Below are 10,260 nucleotides of genomic sequence, written 5' to 3' on the forward strand. Positions count from 1 at the left end.
GAATCGCGATGGAATTCTTATTAGATATCCTCCCTCAAGACCTTCAAAAAATTTCAAATCCCCCACCATATGATAAAATTTTTTCAAGTCTCCTCAACCCTAAACTATCGTATAGCTGCATGGATGTACACGCAAAAAGATTGCGTAGTTCTAGTCGTAGATGTTCAACACCTCCTTGACGCACATATATTCTCTAGTGGGTATTGAAATGTTGTAAGCAGTTTAAAGAGCCATATTCCTAAGGAAAGTTCTAAAATTAATTCATCTTAAATGCATCAGTGGATTTTTTGGATTTATCGGTCTTGGTGAAATATAAAAACATTTATTCACATATTGTTTTCATTTAAATTAGAATGTTTGTTTTAACACGATTGGAACTAATTTGGGATAACTGGATCTTTATATTTTTCAAATTTCTCAAAGGTGTTAGGTGCCCTATAGCTGAATGTTGCGATATTACAAATTAATCATAAAAACAAGTGTGTAACTTAGGCCGCGTTCAAAAAAAGTGGTGGGGGGGGGGCTGGAGGAATTCAGGGGGGATTCGAAAATTTTTGGGGTAGTCGAGGGGGGACTTGAAAGTTTTGCTCTGCCTATAGAGGGGGACCTGAAAATATTGTGACTCCCAACATTTTGATGTCGTCCAATGGTTCTAATGTTAGTAATAATTAAACAAAATCTAGAACCGTTTTGTCAAATTTTATGTCTTTAATCTCGAAAAAGTCTAAAAATGTATGAATGCCATTACATTTTCGTAGAACAAGTTTGCCTTGTAATGGGGCAGGAGCTACAACTGTTTATAATTTTTCAATATTTCTATGCAATGTATCAAACACAGTTTCTTGGTGTCTCTCTACAGCATGCTGAAAAACACAATATTCAGTTTGTCAACAAAGCCCGTTTGTCTAAATATTGGTGATAATTGAATGATGCAAATGCACGGTACACGTATGCTGTGTTGGCAAGCTGAATACTGGATAGCTCAACATTCTGTAGGGAATAGAACAAGAACACAATTGTATAAACTGAACAAAAATATTGTCAAAACAGAAAGTTAATACAACTACTGCCCTGCTACTACATACTGGCAGTGACATTGATACATGTAGCTCTGACTCTGATGTAGTTTAAAAAGAGTTTCGGTCATAGGACACTCGATTGACAGTGAAACATACATCTACTTGTACACAAGATCCAGTCAGAGAGCAACACATAGAAGACTAGGGGACTAACAGTTACCATGGATTTTTGAATTCTGGCATATGAGAACAATAAAATATTAGAGAAAAAAGATGGGGTCACCATAATTGATCTTATACAAATATACGATGAAAAGTCAGTTTTTCTAAAATCACTTAAGGTAGCTAAATACCTTTTAGACACTTTCAGATTTTTATTTTTTTGTCAATTGAACACATCCCAAACCCCAATAAAGTATACATTTTCTGAAAGCCCTGATATAGAGCTATCCGACCAAGCACAGTACACGGTCATTATTTGCATAAGTACGTGACAAGCGTTTTGTGACCTCCAAAACGGTTTTTCCCGCCTTATGCGAACACGCTGCAAGATTTCCGGTTGGAATTTTTTCATTGACAAGCCTTGACAATATCCTTCAAAACAGTGGCTGCGATTTTTTCTCGGAGGCTCCATTCAAATTATATAGCGTGATAATTAAAATTCCTTGAAAAGCACCTTCATCTAACACCTTTAAGAGCGCATTAAAAAAAAACCAAAGGCATATAAAGAAAATCCCAGACACAGATTTTGAGTTAATTATGTTTCCAATGGACAGTGTGAATTTCAAGCAGCTAGTATTTGTGAGCGCTTATTGACGAGGTGCCAAAGAAGGGTACTTCATTCACACATTAAATTCGAGAAAAACGCAAAAAACATGTTTTGATACTTCTACGCTACGGCATTTGATAATTAAACGTGCACGAGCCTTCAACACGGGCATACTTTGTTACCCAGTGATGATGTCGGCCGGGAATGACAGTTGTTCAGAGAAAAAGTCCCAGGAAAATAAAATAAATCGCGGAAAACTACCAATTTTTTGAGCCTTACGTGTCGACACATCGCCACAGCGAATGGCTTCAGTGGGAAAAACATTACGTCAGCAGTCATTACTGATAGCGGGCGTGTCCTAAATTCATATGTAGATAAGCTTATTTGCGTTCCCCAGACATTGCAGAACCGTAGACTTGATAGTGTACTATCGCACTAATTGCAGAGTTAATTCTAGGACGCGCCATTGCGCAATAAAATCTCGAATGGCCTACGTTGAATATGCTCCACTAAGCAGTCCGGGTCAGCTCCAAAATTGGAGACTCATTATGATAATGTATTCCGGCATTCAGCCAATCATCGACCAGATTACATCATTAATAAAGTACAGGTCACGCTGGGTCACAAATTACCCAACAAGTGTGATCGGCAGTTTTGGGCCGCTTATTAAGCCCCTGTCTTGTGAATTTCGACGACTTTCGACAGTCAACATAATCCACGTGTTCTGCAGAAGGTCATGTCCAACAAGGAGTCCGATTAGTGAACAAATATTCGAAATATTGACGATTCATTTCTACCCCCAGTTTATCGATTTCGCTCAAGTACCGAGAATCATTTTGTGGATGTTCGTCATCTCTATTAGAAATACTGTTATAAAGGTTATTTGTGTAGGTACGCGTATAACATTTTGCAAGAAAGAAGAGCAATGTCAGAGCTTTAAAACGATACCTGTTTTGTAGTTGTCAAACGCAGACTAAAAATGGTACGCGATTTTGAAAATGTGTTGACAGAGTGGCCACACAACTGTTCCCCATACGGTAGAATTTGTATCGCTGCCATCTCCGATACAAATGGGGTATTCTGAACGATCTGTGTAGGTACACGATTTATATTTCGCAGGACTTCAAGCCAGAGTCTAGGAATCACAGCGATATATGGGGTTTGGTTGTCTTAGCCAGAATAAAACTGGTACGCGATTTTGAAATTGTGTTTTGACAGAGTGGCCACACAACTGTTCGACATTATGACAGAATACGGCGCGGGAGTTCGACACAGTATGGCGTACGTAACGAAGGACGCATGTGGAGGTTGCCAGGAAATATAATTTTTACTGATGGCGCGCTGGTCGCTGATTGGCTAATGAGAGGGGGAAAATATTATGGTATAGCGTCTCCAATTTTGGAGCTGACCCGGACTGGTATAGTTGATGAACCCAGGATGGTCGGGCAGTCATTTAAATTGAAGCGTTTGCAACGTCTACCGTCCATACAAACAAAACGTTGAACACTGCAAGGAAAACATCCATGATCGTTTTGAAGAGCAACACATTTTTTGCTCACGTGTTTACACACGTGGGCATATGTCGCAGCGATGTCTGTCTGTCTGTCTGTCTGTCTGTCTGTCCGTCTGTCTGTCTGTCTGTCTGTCTGTCTGTTGGTCCATTTATCTCAAAAACGGCTTATCAGATCAGAATCAAATCTGGTACATATATTCAGTTAGCAAATGGCAAGAACTGATTAGTTTTTGGTGGGTCTGGCTTGCATACTTTTTGCTCATTTGCATAATTAATGATTTTAGAAAAAATTGATATATCATTGCGCGAAATTCGAGACATAGCCGCAAGCGGCGCTATATACATCCGGGTATTTACACTATGGTATTTCTCGATTCGCGCGTGCTGAACAGCTGAATGTTGGTCGTCTGCATTTTTCGTTCGTCTGCTGCATTTCGATCGGATGTGGTCATGAAGACGAGAAAACTTGAGATAAACTTCAAAGAACTGAACAGCAGTTGCATTTCTTTGAAGGGTAAACATCGAAGACCTGATGAATCGTCTAAAAGGTTGTACAGAGTGGAGCGATTAATAACAAGACGAGAAAAAGCCGGGGTGAGTTGACAGAGAAAACCGATGTGTAAATATCATGATCCCTTTTGATGTTTATGTTACTCAAAACGTTTGCGCCCTGTTTTAAAAGTCTAATACAATTTCATAGGAATTAGTTTTGTTTTTATGGGAATTCTCCTTCCGTGTACCAACGCACGGTATGTATATGTTCGCTTCAACACATTTTACTTTTTTTGGGGGGGGTGTAATTTGGAGTCCGGCGCAGACGATGACGTTCGAGTTTACAAATAAACATGATGTAATGCTGTGACTATCAAAATCAGTCAAAATTCCGAGCTTGTATTACTTAATTTATGTACAACAGTGAGCTTGAAAAATTTTGAAGAATCCAGAGACCATACGAGTCGTCCGTCTGCGCTCTGTTGTTCAAGAACGGAACATCGAACAATGAGAAACGGGAGACTAAATAGCAATCGCTGATGTTTGATTGTTTCATGTTTTGTAACACTAAAACTGACCAATAAGAATGTGATTGCGAATGTGAGACCAAGAGATAGTCATCACTTTCGGGGCTAGGTTTTTTAAAGTCCCAAATATGCTGAGCAAAGTGGTGCTGCATGTATCTAATTGTCCACTTCATAGGGCTGTGTACAATGCTTGGAGGCGTATGGCCCGTGTAAGAACAGATCATCACACAATATTGTACTGCTGATACTTGTGACAGTAGAAATGAAGATTTGTAATTTCTTTAGTAGGGAAATAAATTTCATGTGTTGATTGTTATTTTCTGGCAATAACATTCACAGTGCTTCATTCTGAAAATCGTTCTCTTTCTGTAGGGGACAGAGTACTTACTGAAATGGGAGAACTTTCCCCTATGGGAATCAACCTGGGAGCCTGAAGTAAATTTGAATGAAACGTCAATCAACAGCTTCATCTTTCCTGATATTCCAAAGAGCACAGTTGAGGAAAACCTGGCTACATTTTATGTAAATATAGGTAAGGACCCACTTTAGTGTATTACTATTAAATTAATTTAATGCCTTCATTTCATTAAAGAATGTTGTTTTATTTCCTATTGTCAAATAGCTGCCCAATTTTAATACTCATACTTGTGTGTTCAAAATGCTGAGATAGCAAATAATCATAAAACAAAACTGTTGTGCCTTACAGCATGTAAAACTATTGCAAATGACATCGGCTGATTGAATGATTTAATTTTGTGTTTGTGTTAGGATTGACATAAAAGATTGATGAGGATTATAAGATTTGATTCTACAAGACACCCTGCTGTGATTTACAATGTTACAAAGTTTTCCAAATGACTATGTAAAACACCTGATGTGTAGCTAGACAAAAAACAAATTCTTCCATTACTTTACATACAATTTCTCTGCTTCTGGATTATATAATTCTACCTCTTGATGGCTCACAATACACATTAAGAAAACACTATTTTATGATTTTTTCTTTATTGCTTATTTAGTCTTGCAATTTTATTGTCATCAGTATATCACAGTAATTTTCATTTGGTATGGACACTTCTTAGAGGATAACTGGTTGTAACTTTAGATTTTTAAATAGTTTTGTTCTGCTTATAAACTACAATTTATTTGTTCTACTCCCTAAAACATGTTGAAGTGCCCAGTATTTACAGTAGTTTGTCAACAAAGCTGAGTATACATGTTGCTAGCATTGTTATTGTTCATATGTGAATTTTTTTCTGGCCTGAAATTCAGTTGCCAATAATAACAACACATTTTACACATATTCAGGTTGAATTGACAATTTCAATGATGGGCATATCAATATGTTATGGACCGGGAGTAGAACAAGTAATTGCTATTGATATACAATGTGGAAATACTAAAAAATATATTCCCTTTAAAGTTGCACCTTAATTGAATATTGATTTATATCATTTCGTTTTCTTTTCATTTTCTTTGGATTGCAGTGCGGAAGTTAAAGGGAATCAGTAGAAATCCAGTTGTATTCCATTTTCGTCATGATGTGTACAGGTTTCTCTTTCCATTGAAAGGACAAACCGCTTCAGATGGTTCAGATTTTCTTCACATGGAAGATTTCAGTCGCTGCGTACCACTACCCCCTCATTGGTATCAGTGGATAGATGTGCACGGTGAAGGTTACCAGATATCCTTTCCGATGAAATTAAAACCCGTACTTGGGTGGTCACCTAAGACTCATATAGTAGTAGAAGGACAGCTCAAACAGATAAGATCCCCAGTAGAAAATTTGAAAGTTGATTTTATTAAGGTTCCAATTAAATTGTAAAGACAAATATCAGAGGTGTGATTTATACAACCCACATGGTAAATTAACTCTTTTGTTTGAAAGTTTTGAACAGTAAATTGTAATACTGACAAGTATCTAAGTAGGTGCTATGGCTGAGGTAAAAGAAATACTTAAAAATAAAGTATCTGTAAATACTGCAGTTGATAAGAGATTAACAAGCAAATACTCTGATATTTGTCTCTCTTTAGAGATACCCTTCACGCTAGCAAAAGTATACATTGATCTGAAAACTAAGAACAAAGAGCTTTCGTATGTAAGTCTTTTAAATTTTTCATTACCGAGTTTTGTTCAAGTCAAAGCTGGTTGCAAAAGAATAGAAAGCAAATTGAAAAAAATATGTTATGACATTCCAGCATTGTTCAGGAAAAGTAAAGGTGGTTCTGAAACTAAAAAACTTAATGCAAGAGTCTTTAGACTTGCTGTTTACAGGTATGAGGTTGTTGATGTTACTCATGTCTTACAAGAAATTGCACAACTTAGGACAGAAAATGAGCATTTAGAGAAAAGATGTTCAGATTTGTATTCAGAATTATTGGTAGCAAATACAGAAAGAGAGAAAATAGAGTTACAGTTGGAGAATTTAAAGTCTCAAAACCATGGTTTGTTTTCTATTATCAAACTTATTGAAGAAAAAGATCTTCATAATACTAACAAAAGTTCTCTACTTTGCAACCCGAGGAAAAAAGAAGTTGGTCCAAGACAGAGGAATAGACAAATTAAACAACTAAAATCCAATGTTGATAAAGCGTTATGGTTTTCTAAGTCATTTGGCCTTCAGCTTGATGTAGTAAAGTTTCATGAAGAAAGTGGTCAGACTGTCAAACTTGATTACACTCAAACAAATGGTAATGGGAGTAATTATGATCAATTATCTGATCCGGAAAAAGAGAAAATTAGAAGTATTCTTTACATTATGGATAGGTTTTGCATAGGTGATGCATCATACCATGAATTCACATATATCTCTGATGACCTACCAAAAAGCTATCTAATCAAACAGTGTAGACAAAAAATGAACGAGTGTTATTTTATTGAAAGAACACCTGGGTGGGAAGAGGGCGTCCAATTAAGTTTCAAGGCAGAACTATCATCTCAAATTACTTGTCATAATCTTGCATCAAAATCTCAGAAGCCCATCAGGGTTAAAATTTCTGGTGATGGAGCTAAAATGTCAAGGCTCACAAATTTTCTCATAATATCCTTCTCATTTCTAGACTCTGAAAATAAAATTGATGGTGAAATTTTTCCAGTTGCCATTATAAAGGCTTCAGAATCATATGATGTTTTCAAGCGATGTTTACGTGACTTAATTTGTGAGATAAATGATGTCACTGAAAATGGTAGTATATTAGTAGGTGACCGTTCTGTGCCAGTTGACTTGTACTTAGGTGCTGACTATAAATTTCTTCTCTTAATCATGGGCTTTGCTGGAGCCACGTCAAATCACTCATGTATTTGGTGTAAGATAGAAAAAGGGCAGCGTTGGGATACAACAAAACCCCTTGACTACTATAATTCTTCAACAGATATGGTAAGGACATTGGATGATATTGCGCAGAATGCTAAAACAAAACAATTTGGCTGTTTGAATCCTCCCCTGTTGAAAATATCACTGAACAAAATTGTTATTGATGAACTTCATTTGATGCTGAGAATTACTGATGTACTTACCAATAACTTAATACAATACATGTTAGATCTTGACAAAAAGAAAATATTCATAGGAAGTGGAAAAAAGGAGCATCTGTCTAAGTTGTGTGAAATTGTAAGATCTTTGGGGATTTCATTTAATGTGTGGGAGAAAAAGAATGCTGATGGGAGTGGCTCAGGAATTTATGACAGTACAAGTTTGATGGGGAATGAGAAAAAGAAGCTACTTAGTTTACTGCCAGATAAATTTGATGAAATTGTTCCAGATAGGGAGTTAGCAAGACATTTGTCATTACTTTGGAAGGAATTTAAAAACTTGTATGACATTCTTTCGGATATGATGCCTGAAGATAATGACATAACCACTTTCTTCATGAAGAGCAAACAGTGGCTTCAACAGTTTCTCTTCTTTACAGATAAAATGCCAGGGTTTGCAAAAAGAAATGTTACCCCATATATGCATATACTTATTTATCACGTACCAAACCAGTTGAAAATGTACAAAAGTATCACAAAATTCACTGGTCAACATGTTGAAAAAGAAAATGATATTGTACGTAGTGTTCACATCTTAAAATCCAACAAGCATGACTCAAGTTATGAGGCCTTGGCTGCAACCAAAAGAATGCATGAGTTAAGTAAGTGTTATCGAGTTAAGCGATCATATATTCTCAAACAAGAAAGAAGGGTTAGACGTAGAAAGACAGTAGGTAAGGATTTACGGGAAGACTGTAAGAAAGAATTGGAAACTTTGAAAGAATTGGAATTGTGTTCTGTGTCAGAATTAAAAATGAAACTGAAAGAGCTTGGCGTCTCTACAAGGGTGAGGAAGCATGAAAAACTTGTCCAAATGGTAGTTGATCTTTCTTGAATTTGACTGACTCTATCCATTGCATATAATTGAAATACATGTAGCAACATTTCAAAATAAGTGACTTTGCCCATTTCAGGCACAGCACCTTAACATTTTAACATTTGGCTGTTTTTGTATTTTGGACAGAAAGAAATATTCTACTACCAAAAATGAGCATTGCTATTACTAGTCTTTAAGAATAAGCCATGTTTATGTATCTATATCAATTTGCAAAACTGAATTAGTCAGTGCTTTTATCAACTAATATGGTGCAAGATTCATGTTTTGTTCAATTATATGAAGTGAAAGGAAAAAAAAGACACTTCATAAGTTTTTCATGGGTTTTAGAATATTTAATGTTATTTATGAAATTAAATTATTGTTATGGATCATTCAAACTGAAATATCACTTTCCTACCATCCAGAGGATGAAATGTAATAAACTGATTGTTTTATCAATGGGCCATGCAATGAAATTGTTTTTATCCTGTACTTAAATTTTTCTATACATAACACATAAAAAAGACACACTTCATAAGTTTTTCATGGGTTTTAGAATATTTAATATTATTTATGAAATTAAATTATTGTTATGGATCATTCAAAATGAAATATCACTTTCCTACCATCCAGAGGATGAAATGTAATAAACTGATTGTTTTATCAATGGGCCATGCAATGATATTGTTTTTATCCTGTTCTTAAATTTTTCTATACATAACACATAAAAAAGACACTTCATAAGTTTTTCATGGGTTTTAGAATATTTAATATTATTTATGAAATTAAATTATTGTTATGGATCATTCAAAATGAAATATCACTTTCCTACCATCCAGAGGATGAAATGTAATAAACTGATTGTTTTATCAATGGGCCATGCAATGATATTGTTTTTATCCTGTACTTAAATTTTTCTATACATAACACAGGTCACTTCATAAGTTTTTCATGGGTTTTAGAATTTTTAATGTTATTTATGAAATTAAATTATTGTTATGGATCATTCAAACTGAAATATCACTTTCCTACCATCCAGAGGATGAAATGTAATAAACTGATTGTTTTATCAATGGGCCATGCAATGAAATTGTTCTTATCCTGTACTTAAATTTTTCTATACATAACACATAAGTTGTGTGTTGTGTGTATACAAGGAAATTGAATTATTTGTATAAATTGCATAAATTTGAGATAGTGTCTGCAGGTCAGAAATGTAATGTTTTACAGAAAACAATTCATGTTTGTCATTGAAATAAATTTAAAAAAAATACTTTATATTGTACATGTGTCTGTGTGATTTTTTTAAATAAAAGCTGTAGATAGAAATGCAAGATAACAAAATAATTCTATGAGACACTACAGGCATAGTTAAATGACTCATATGCTTTCATATCAGTGCTTCCATACCATGCATACATGGCCCTTATTGCAAGTGTTAAAATGGCTCCTGTATCAGCTCAAAAGTGGGGTGCAGCAGTAAATGAAAATAACAATAAGATGATATGTTCTGTTCAGCTGTGTTTTGAGCCTGAAATCAGTTGAGTTATGGAGTAGCTCTGAAGAAATTAGCACAGTATGGCTCTTGTCA

This window comes from Ptychodera flava, chromosome 8 (genome assembly GCF_041260155.1).
Source record: "Ptychodera flava strain L36383 chromosome 8, AS_Pfla_20210202, whole genome shotgun sequence".
NCBI classification, from domain to species: domain Eukaryota; kingdom Metazoa; phylum Hemichordata; class Enteropneusta; family Ptychoderidae; genus Ptychodera; species Ptychodera flava.